The 11558-nt window shown below is 43.0% G+C and overlaps 1 non-coding gene across 1 annotated transcript; it reads right to left on the reverse strand.

Moving 5' to 3' along the window:
* Window positions 1-6: 6 nt before the first annotated feature.
* On the reverse strand, window positions 7-112 carry LOC111724378. The gene has a single exon (XR_002772680.1). It is a non-coding gene; the product is annotated as a U6 spliceosomal RNA (small nuclear RNA).
* Window positions 113-11558: the final 11446 nt, after the last annotated feature.

The following is an 11558-nucleotide window of genomic DNA, read 5'->3' on the forward strand; positions in this document are numbered from 1 at the left end:
TGCCAGAAAAATATGAAATGCATCTCAGATTTGCTTGTCATCCTTGTATAGGGGCCATGCTAATCTTCTCTGTATTATTCTCATTTTAGTAAATGTGCTGCCAAAGCAGCACCATTCTCTCTCTTTTAACCTACTGTCATACCTTTTGAGAGCATTTTACTGCAGAAATAACATCCTGTCTGATGTAATAACTACGTAGCATTCTATTTTCTTCCACGTTAAAATGCAATTTCCTTTAAGTAGGGGCTGTATTTTTCTTCTCTTTATTTTCTCTCCAAGGTACCATACATGAGACCATTCGGTGAATATGCATTTACTCAATAAATTATGGCACAGATAAAGCTTTGCATTTTTAAGCATCTCCATGTTTCAGTTTCCTACAACATGAACACAATACCTACTCTGTGTTTCTGGTACTTGCTTTTTGAAAGAAAAAGAAGCTAAGAGGCCCTGAAAATATTTGTGTAAGGGCCTCTGTCGTATTATAGAGTTTTATGTTTGGATTTCAGAAAGTGATTATGTATATCATCTATCTTTGTGTATCACCCTTTCTGCATACATATAAAAAAGGTTTAGAATAATTTAGTTAATATATTTCAGGACATGAAATTCCTATTTGGATGTATCCTATATCCTTTATCATTTCCCATAAACCCAAGAGGTCTCACTTTAATTCCAAATGGGAAAGTTACTGGTTCTCTGGAAACACCATCCAAAGCCTCAGGCACAGCGTGACTTTGGTGTTAAATGAAGAGCCTTGCAATCAAGGTAGTAAAATTAAATTAGGCATATTCTTATGCAAATGGAAAATATGCAATTCTTCCAAATGATTATAGCAATATGCCATTGTTAACATCTTCTTGCTTTGAATTTTACATCTTGGATCTTTACATTGATTCGTTCACTTATTCATTCATGCACAAAGTTTCTTACCCATGTACCAGGCATTATTATTAGAGTGATGCCTAAGGCCACACTTTGCCCTTTGGAAACATACCACTATGGGGAGGATGACCAATAAAAAGGCAGTCACAGAAATTCAATCTTGAAGAAATGAGACTTGATCTACATTATGATTAAAATAGGAATTTTGATTGAAACTCTAGTGGTTGTCTTCAGAATTATAGCCACTTTCTTATCTATTGTGAGCTTTTGTGACTGTTTTAGTTGTAAGCTTCTGTGTTTTACACAGGATGGTATCTTAGATTCCTACCATGTCATCCTGGGATGTTCTCAGGGACTATTGTAGGTAATACGCAATATGGTATTAGAGACACCTACGGGTTTAAAATGTCCAGGTTCCACCCCTAGAAAGGCTGATTATTTGGTCTAGGGCTGAGAGGGCATTTTTTCAAAAGGTCCCTCACATAATTGAAATGTGCAGTTAAAGTGACACAGAGAATTTGTGATAGGATTTTAACTGCAGATGAATTTCAGAATGGCCCTGCTGAAAGGGCCTGTAGAAATCCAGTTCCACTTCTGTTTCCAGAAGGAAATGGAGAACTGGGGCGTGGTCCTTATTTCTTAGAAATTATTTGTATGAACTAAATTGTGTCCTCCCAAAATCAGTGCTGTTGTAGTCCTAAGCCCAGTACCTGAAGATATGGCTTTATCTGGAAATAAGGCTCATTGCAGATGTAATTAGTTTAAGATGGGGGGGTCGCTAGTCCAAGATGACTGGGTTCTTATATAAGCAGGAAGATTGGATAGAGATATGCATGGGAAGAAGGCTGCATGAAGATTGGCGTTCTGCTGCCACTAACCCAGCACTACCAGAAGCTAAGAGAGGCCTGGAGTAGATGCATCCTGAGCCACCCAATTTACAGTACTTTCTTAGGGAAGCCCCAGACATTTAGCCTTACTCTGGTCAACATGGCCATTCTTATTCTTAGTGTGGTGTGTGGCCTGCCCCTGTCATCCCCCAGTTCATTTTGCCAGTGAAGATAGCTCTCTGGTCTCTGTATATCCAAAGAAGAAAGGTAAAAGTGTATGTGCCTGGCCAGCCGGGTGACTCTGCCAGCCTAGATCTTCTCATGCCACAGTCCAACTCACTGCTGCTGCAGCCAGGGATGGAGGACAGTGCTCTGACCCCTCAGAGCATTCAGAATCACATTTGCTATGATTTGCCAAGCATGTCTTAGAAATGAGATTAAAGGTTAGGATAAATTCTCTTTTTATAGAATCAATGTCATTGTGGCTGTATGCATGTTTGTGTACATGTATGTGTGTGTGCATGCCTGTTTATGGGCAGGAGAAGACCCAGGTAGATACTCACTTTGATTCTGGCTCTCAGATGCGAGTACTATTGGCACCAGGGAAGGTTCTGAGCAGCCAGGGTCAGACGTTCCCTGACCTGTAACGTCTTATCTTTGTAATTTTTGGGGGGGTGGGGATCTTGTTCTCTATTTTCAACATTTTGACACTCAGCCACCTTTCTTTTTCTTTTCCTATTGCTTTAAATACCTCTGGTACCTCTGAGTTTAGAAGAAAAACACTGGATACTCATTTTTCCCCTTGGTCCACTGGCAAGTAGGTGGGATGTATATGGCAAAGATTTTCTAAGAGTTCCAGAGGTGGCTCTGTCTTTTTTTTTTCCTTTCTCCTTCTGTGTATTTGCATGTTTATTTCATAACAGAATTATGACTGTGGAGCTCTAATTACGGAAGACATCTGGAGATCATCTTGACCAAAGTCAGAGCAGAAAACGGAGGGAGAAAGGTTTTCTAATGACCACACTCTGTGTGCGTGGTGGAGCTGGCTGGAGCTTTGGTCTTGCCCCTCTCACATCTGGCATCTTTACAGCCACAGTAGTTCAACCTTTGTATTTACTAAGCTAGAGTCCTGAACAGGTCTTTTTATTACTCTGTATTTTGTATATTCATTTTAGAAATGAGGACCACGTTGTTTGCATGCCAGGATTGAGGATTCCAGAAAATATACATGAATGCACTAATTCCATCCTTGACACCCAGAAAACACTTGGCATTAGCTGAGGTTGAGCAGTATGAGGTTGAGGATGATCTTTCAGGGCTGGAAGCCTGGAGCAGATGCAGACTTCACACAGCTGAACAACACACATCGTTTGTTCCTCACAATAGTCTCTCGTTGAAGTTTGTGCTTCTCAGCTTCCAAAATTATGAATAGCGTGAGTTGCATCAGCGGAAAGGGAGGAAAAAGAACAACAAAGCAAAACCTCCACAAATCTCTAGCCAGCCAGTCTGTTTATTCAGGCTGGTTGGTTTTTCATTTAGCATTTAGTTTTTGTTTGTTTTAATCTCCTAAGAATGGAAATGGAGATCTTTTCTCTCCCTCTTTGAAATATTTCTGGAATCTGAGGATTTCAGGAGGGAGTAGAGGAAAGGGAAAGAGTGAAAGGTGGCTAACTTATAAGTCAGCCTGTTCTAGGAAAGAAAGATGTCATTTTGGGCCACAGGAGCGATTGGGATACAGAAGGGTCCAGGCTGGCTAAGGAGACTGAGTCATACCGAGAGGGAAGGAACAGGGATGGGGAATCTCCATCTTCTTGGGGTTGTTATGACAGACATCAGAGTTCCAGGTCTTAGAGGTACTCTGACCCTTCAGAGTACCTTCCTCCATCTGGGCAACTCCTTTGTTTTATAGAAAGGAATCAGAAGCCAGAGGGGAAAATGGGAGAGAAGATGTTTAGTAGTGCTCTCTAGGCCCTGCCTTAGGCCCTTATCTCTTGTTGTCTTGTTTCGTTTTCATAGCAAGGCTCCACTATTTTTCAAGGCAGAAAACCAGGCATGGAGGCCCAGATGGGAAGTGGCTGCACCTGACCTCCCACTTATGCCTGCCCAGATGTTAAGGAATGTTCTTTACCACTTTAAGCCACGAGAGCTAAGTTTCCCCTATATGGACTTGATGGAAGGAAAAGGAACATTCTCAGTCACTTATCATTTGCTGGAGAGAGGCTTTACCATAGTAAACAAAAGAGAACAAAACAAAACACTTGTCAAATTAGTCGGCTGACAAATGGCCCTCAAGGGTATCCAAGTACTAAGCCCTGTGACCCGCAAATGCTGGCCATATGGCAAAAGGACTGTGTCTATGTGATGGAGTGAAAGATGCCAAGCTGAGGAGATTATCTTGGATCACCCAGGTAGGCCCTCAACGTAAGCACAGTGTCCTTGGAAAAGGGAGGCAGAGAGAAATTTGATACAGACTATAAGGCAAGGTGAAGACTGAAGCCAGACGCTGCACCTCTGACTCCAAAGATGCAGGAAGGAGCCCCGGGCCAAGTCAGGCAGAGAAATGAGCTGTAGAAGCTGGGAAAGGCAAGGAAACAGCTTCCGGACAGCTCCGAGAGGGGGCGGTGCCCTGCAGTTGCCTTGATTCCATCCCAGTGGAGCCAATCTCAGGCTTCTGACCCCTGAAACACTGTGCTGTTTTATAATCAAGTTTGTGGTAATTTGTTACGGCAGCCACAGGAAACACATGCTCAGAGGACTGCTGTTCACATCAGCAAAGATGGAGTTTGGCAACATGGTGGCCTTGAGTGACAGCAGAGTCCCACCAGTGCACCTATTTCTTGTGCAGCATCTGAACTAAGGATAGAGTGTCTATAGGACAGGAGGCTGCTACTGGGGGTGGTGGTGTCTCTGGCCATGCTCCCCACTGGGGTAATCTGAGTACCTAGGACAATTGTTCTTCTGATTGCTGGAAGTTGTGTAGGGTCAGTGAGATCCCCTATTGTCTGTGTTTGGGGGACAGGGGAATTTTGGGCTTTCCTGCCATTTTCAAAGCTGATTGACATCACAAGCAGAACTATGGGGAGACAGAACTTAAGAACTTAAGATGAAAGCACCACCCAGTGAGAGAAGAGTGTAGTGCTCTGTTCCTTGTCTCACATGGTGGAATCTGCTCACTGTTCCTTTACAAAGACTAACTTAACAGGGTCAAGGGCAGGCCGGAGGTGCTGCCACAAGCATTCTGAATGGTGGGATGGCGTGTGAGCATGTAAGACACTCATAACATGCCCTACAGATTAGGATGATGGTGGATGTGGGATTGTGTTTCGTACTTTTAACTTTCTTGCCTTCCCTGACATTCCACATGGCTTCGTACAGAAAAGACAGTTAGAGCTAGATCATAAGTTCCTCACAGCCGGCGTAGGGGACTTTCTACCTCACTATAACCCTGTCTTTAGTAAAATGAAGTGTTCTTAGCATAATGTTCTGCTTATCTGCGTCTAATACATTATTTTATTTAATCTAACAGAGATGGTCATTCACTGTTTCCATTAGGCGAAGAATTAAGCATATTAAAGGGAAAAAGTTGGAAACTTTGCAGAGATGATGTAGACTTAAACAGTCCTGAGAGGAAATAAGGTTATATATTTAGTGTTCTTTTGGGCAGTGTGCTTTATATCCATCTCTCATTAATCCTTACAAGGCTTTGAGGTTAGGTTTTATTATCTTCAAGGTAGCAGTGAGGAAAACAGAGGTTTGGAGGGGACAGAGATTTGCTCCAGGCCTCTCAGTGAGGGCAGTGGTTCTCCCCCTGCAGCCAGCATGGGGATGCCTGGGAGGCTTGTTAAAACACAGACTGAGGGTCCGGCCCCCAGACTTCTAATTCTGCACGTCTGTGCTGTGCTAAGAACTTGCAGACTTGCACATTCCCAGGTGATACTGATGCTGCTTGTCTGGGCTCCAGTGTTTTCAGAAGGATGTGAAACCAAAGCAGCTCTAATCCAAATATCCTCCTGCTCAGGATTGTCTTTCTGGAACTAACTCCAGGTTTTCCAGCAAGAGCCGAGAGCCTTGGGGCCTTGTTATTTTCCCACAGATCTGCTTGTAAGTCCCACCATCTGCAAGAGAAGGCTGCCCTGAAGATCCCGAGCTGTGACTTCCAACCCCCTCACTGGGTCCCATTGTGGCCAAGAAAATAGAATTCTGGTGACTGACTCAAGGGCAGGTGGCTGATTGGATTCCAACTGAGAAGTATGACAGCAGCCAAGAGTTCCTCCTCTGTGCCTGAACTCTCTTTATTAGAAATAAAACAGATTTTTGTTTATTTTATAATCTGTATTCTTTAAATTTATTGCTCAGGACAGTAATATGAAATTTCAAAACCTCTGGGAGGGAGGTCACAACATGATTCCTTAGATCACCACTTATAAACACTTTCAAAGTTGTGCTTTTGTGGAAGTTGTCCCAATCGTGGTTAATTCTAGCATCGCTGTGTACTATCTCAGATTGGAGAACCTCTGTTGACCTGGCTTGGGTTCATGACTGACTTAAATAATGTCTCCCTCTATTATCAACATGACACGTTGCTCATTGTCAAAAATTTGGAGTATACAAAGATTGCGACTAAAAAATTCACGCATAATCCCAACACACAGGGAAACTCCCACTTACTTTTTAATTATTTCCTTTCCTTTTCTTTTGTGACCATTTATTTTAAAAGATATGTGTGTATGTGTACAGTATATATAATTTTATCAAAATATGCCAATGGTATGCTATCATACAGTTTTGGGAAGTGAAGCGTTTTTTGTTTAACTTTGCTCACCTCTCCTTTCCCTCTCTCTACCATCCCTCTTCCCTCTCTTTATATCACTCTTTTCTTAGCTAACCTGCTTAGAATGCATCGTAGAGTTTTTCCCAGGCGCTTCTAAGTACCTATAATCAGATATCAGTCTTTTCCTATGCATATTTTTAGAATTGACTGCATGCATATATTATGGTTTGCAGAGCTAGTCCCCTGCTATAGGACATTTTAATTTGTTTCAGTTTTCACTGCTAGGTTGATGACACATCTTTGCACACACAGCTTTACCTGCATCTCTGAATATTTACTTATCATAGGTTTTCCAAAGCAAAATTCCTAGGTCAAAGGAGGTGAACATTTTTAAGGCTTGGGTATGTTATTTTCTTAAAAAGCTTTAATAATTTATTTTCCCACCAGCAGGGATGAAAGAGGAAGTGCTTTTGGAGATGAGATTCTAGATTCCTTGAACTGAGATATGGTTCTCGTGGTGGATCTTCCAAAAGAGACCTTTAGGGGCAGGACAAGTCCATCTCCACTCCGCAAACTCAGTCCTGGGACCAGGTTCTATGTTTTCAACTAAACAAAATCCCCCAATATTTTTATACCTGTTTTCTGATCTCCATACTGTGTCAATTATATTCCTGAGAAATATTTTGAATCCACCCACCCTGTATCAACCAACCAATCTTTCTGGACTTCCCCTTTGTCCGTTGCAGCCTGCCAAGCCAAGTCTATAGCAGTCAACAGGCCTCACCGGCAGGGGATTTGCGACTGTGCTATTCCTGGAGGTGTGCACATTAGAGGCGTAAAGGGATAAATTTATTCAGGGGGATCCTAATAGGTGGTATGGAGAGTGGGTGCTGTAGTGGTTCGGAGCAGGACAGCTGGTAGTCTGCATGCAACAGGGAGGTCACAACAAAAAAGAAATGTCAACTGGGCCTTGTAGGGAGGACATGAGATTTGGGGCTGTGGAATAAAAGGTGGTCTGAGTGTCTTATATTGGAAAATTGCTGTGGGCAAACAGTTAGGGATATGATTCGACAAGGTATTAGAGACTAACCACAGTAAAAGTTGGATGCCATCATGATGGAATAAGAGAAAAGAAAGACCGTCCATACTAGAAGTTCAGCACAGGTCAAGGCCATACTCTTGAGGTGGCCCAGTTCTCTGTACTTATGTATTTTTAATTCTCTGAAGCTCCACACTACATGACCACAGATGGTGGCTGGCTGGTTGGCTCTACAGCTGGGGGTTTGCAGGATGAGTAAGGAAAGAGAACAATAGGGTTAGAGCTTTGAAGTGACACGCAGCGGGGCCCAGGCCAAGCAGGGAAGCACATGGAGGATGTGAGTACTGACTGATAATTCGAGGAAAAAGAAGATGTCTGGGACAGTTCTTCCCAATAAAGACATTATGCAAGTCACAAATACAAGCCACATAGGGATTTTAAAATTTCCACAACACATTAAAAGAGAAAGGTAACATTAATTCTAGTAGTATATCTCATTTGGCCAATGTGGCAAAAATATTATAGCTTCAACGTGTAAGTGATGTAAACATCGTTAATCAGATATTACACATACATATATGTTTTCTACTAAGTTTCAGAAATTGGGTGTGCATTTCATACCTCCAATACATCTAGATTCACACCAGCCAGGTTTTATGTGCTCAGCAGTCACATATGACTAGAGGCTACTATATTGGACAAAGTGGCCTTTTGGAAGATGGGAGATTGGGAAGATCAGGTGGGAAGAAGGGAGTTAGGGAGCCTCAGTGTTTGTGATCTGAGATTGGAGTAGTTTAAACACAGGCTGGTGACAGTGCTGTGGGTGTGAGGGCTCAGGGGGAGCTGGAAGTGAATGGCAGCTCTGAGACCTGAGCTGGTTGAGACACAGGGAGGCCAAGGTCTTGATGGCAAAGTTGGGAAGGGAGGGAAGCTGAATGCTTGGCACTCAGAGGCAGCTTAGACTGACCCTGGTGAGTCCAGCAAGAAAGCCCGTGGGGATATGAAGGGAGGTGCCGGAGTTGGTGGACAGCAACCCCGGGGAGAAGAATTTATGTCCGGGCTCCACAGACTGCAGCCCCAGGCCAAACCGAGCCCACAGTCTGCTTTTGTAAATAAGGTTTATTGGAACAGAGCCACCTCATCTCATGATACATTGCCTGTGGCAGCTGCTGCTACAATGACACAGTTGAATAACTGGGACCAAGACCGCACGTCTCAAAAAGCCTAAAATACTTACTATCTGACCTGCCACAGAAAGTTCACCTAATCCTGATTTATGTTATGCTCTAAACGAGCCTCAGAGGAAGAAGAGTTTATCGGAGGGAGAAGAGAAACTCCAGGAGAATGCCGACAGTGGGCCTGGCCCTTGGGGTTTTTCCCACAGTTTATATTAATAACTGTTTCCGCTCAATCTCAAGGAGGGAGTGACACTGTTAAAACGCAACTCCCTAGAGATCTGAGGACAGATACTAACTTCCCAAAGCGCAGTGTCTTCTCCACAGGACGTTCTCCAGTCCTCCCCAGACACCGACCGACGCCCACTGGGGTCGCAAATGTGCTTAGTAAGTGGAATCGTGATCCCACTGTTTTTATCACTTGGCACAGTGATTCCCACACCCAGGGAACGTTTGAACCTGAGTGGGATTTCTAATACCTCTCTAGAAGCAAGGAAAGGTTCATTCACTTTCTCTCTCTGCTTTACATACAATTAGAGTCTATTATGGGAAGAAAAATAAGCCCTTTTCTCCCCAGTAGTATCACCTGATGTATTGCGTCAAAGTTTGCATTTGTCAGAAGGTACATGGTCTGGCTGCTTCTCTTATGTAATTCTTCTCTCGGTAGGAAATGGTGTGGCAGATTCAAAGGGCAGTGGACCGGCAAGCTTTAGACCTCGGGCTTATTTTTAGCTTCACTTCTATTTTGGTGCCTCTAGATTTCAGTTTCCTCATTTATAATAATAATGGCAATAAAATGCTACTGCTTCTTGAGTGATAATAACAACTCCCTTTTCCTGAGAGGCAGTAGAATTTAGTTACGATGGAACCTGACTGCCTGGGGTTGAATCCTGGGAGCCCACTCATTAGCTCACCACCTTGGGTCACTAAAAATCTCACGGCCTTAGTTTCTTTATAAAATGAGCATACACTACCTCATCAAATGAGTTAATATTTGTGAAAAATTTGAAACAGTGCCTGGCACATAGAAAGTGTTATTTTAGACCCTGTTAAAAAGAAATAAAGCAAAACATTAAACACTAAGTCCTTTATTTTTTACATAATTATTAATGGTCTATTAGGCTTTTGTACTTTATGTGTACCGTCTTTTAATACTAGTGTCAATTCTCAAGGGCGTTATTACTATCCCAAGGTTCATACCTAACAAAGCAGATTCAGAGAGGTTATCTTGTTAATAACACAACTTAATGAAAGAGCCAGAATTACTCCAAGTCTTCTGACGCCAAACTGTTGTCAGATCTAAATGCCTTGGATTTGATCAGTCTTTGCCAAGTGCAGATGATACCAGCTAGTTGCACTGTTAATTTTTTGGATTTAGAGCAGTCCCATGTCTTGGCTATAAGACTGATTTGTTGGACAACATGGCCCAACTTTTCCATTCTTTAGGTGTCTCCTAAAGGAGAGAAATGCCAGTAACCTATATCCAAGGAGTGGGTGAACATCTATTGATTTTAGTCTGTGCTGGATCTGTTTTCCCAGTACTGGAAATAATAGCTTAATTTTTTTTTTTGAGAAACCACTCCTTTCCCACTGCCAGTCTATGTGATTGACACGCAGCTGACTCCATCCACCTGGCTTGGGTTTAGGACATTTAACTTAACCCTGATCTATCCAGGTATGGCATTCCCTTGGTCAGAGGATTGCTTCAGACTGTGTAGATACAACTAATTTCTTGAAGCCCCTGCCTACATAAAAATTTGATTAAAAGTATGTTAAAAATAAATGAGCCCATCCTAGGCACGGTGATTTGTTGAAGAAACTGAATGATGGGTAGAGAAGAGGTACTTACATAGTTGTTACTGTCCAGACAATGCTTTTAAAGATTCTTCAATCTTTCCGGGCTACATCTTCTTTTATCCAGTCCAGGAACTAACTCTTCAGTTCTTTGTGAAGTTTGCCATTCCAGGCTAATTTCATATCATCTAACCAGGAGAAAAAGATGACAAGTGGCCGTTAGCATGCTGTGTCTCTTCTGAATTTGCTTGTGTTGAAACTGTATGGAACTTCTTGTCCCTGAAGTTTTCTTACACCATTGATTTAAGGCTGGCTCTGTCATTGCTCATGATGCCATCTCGTCCATCCACTGTTCTGTGCCTGACACCTGGATCTCAGTGACTCCCTCAAAGGTTGGCACAGTGCCCTGTTGATGATGGTCACCAATGCAAGTCTCCCTCGGAGAATGTGGAACAAATAATATGATGACAATTTGTTTTTTGGTCATGTTAAATTTGCTGTTGGAGTCTTCCTGCACACATGTAGGATGATACAATTTCCAACCATGTCTCAATCAGTGCTTTCCTAGAATACAATCTCTTATGGTGTGGAGTGTCCCCTTGCCTTCCATACACTGCCACCACTGGAAAGGACACAGCAGGTAGAGTAGAAAAGTGTTTCCATTCTTCCAAGGAATTACCATCCCTTATCCTTCCTGGTTTGGGAGACTAACCAGGACCAACCCAGAGAACATGATGTTACTACATTAGTCAGAGGAAGAAGGGACATTGAAGGGTCAGTTGGCATTGCAGAGCCCCAGTCTGGAAAGCCCGTGGAAGGAGCGAGGATGGCCACCCACAGAGGACCACCTGGCATAGGTACAGTGATTGTGGTGGGAGTGCAATAGTCTGGAATGAGGGTAAAGTTTGCTCGCTGCAGCTGCACTTCTCTTGGGTGGTGTGGACCGTAGGAGGTGTCATGGCAGCAGCATGAGGGCAGTGCATGGGCGGCACATGGGGCTCAAGCCAGAATGTGGACCATTGGTAAGTCAGAGCCTGAACTTGTCCTTCATCTCAGATCAGTGGAAG

This window comes from Otolemur garnettii, unplaced genomic scaffold, assembly GCF_000181295.1.
Source record: "Otolemur garnettii isolate 467f Iridium unplaced genomic scaffold, OtoGar3 scaffold00022, whole genome shotgun sequence".
NCBI lineage: Eukaryota > Metazoa > Chordata > Mammalia > Primates > Galagidae > Otolemur > Otolemur garnettii.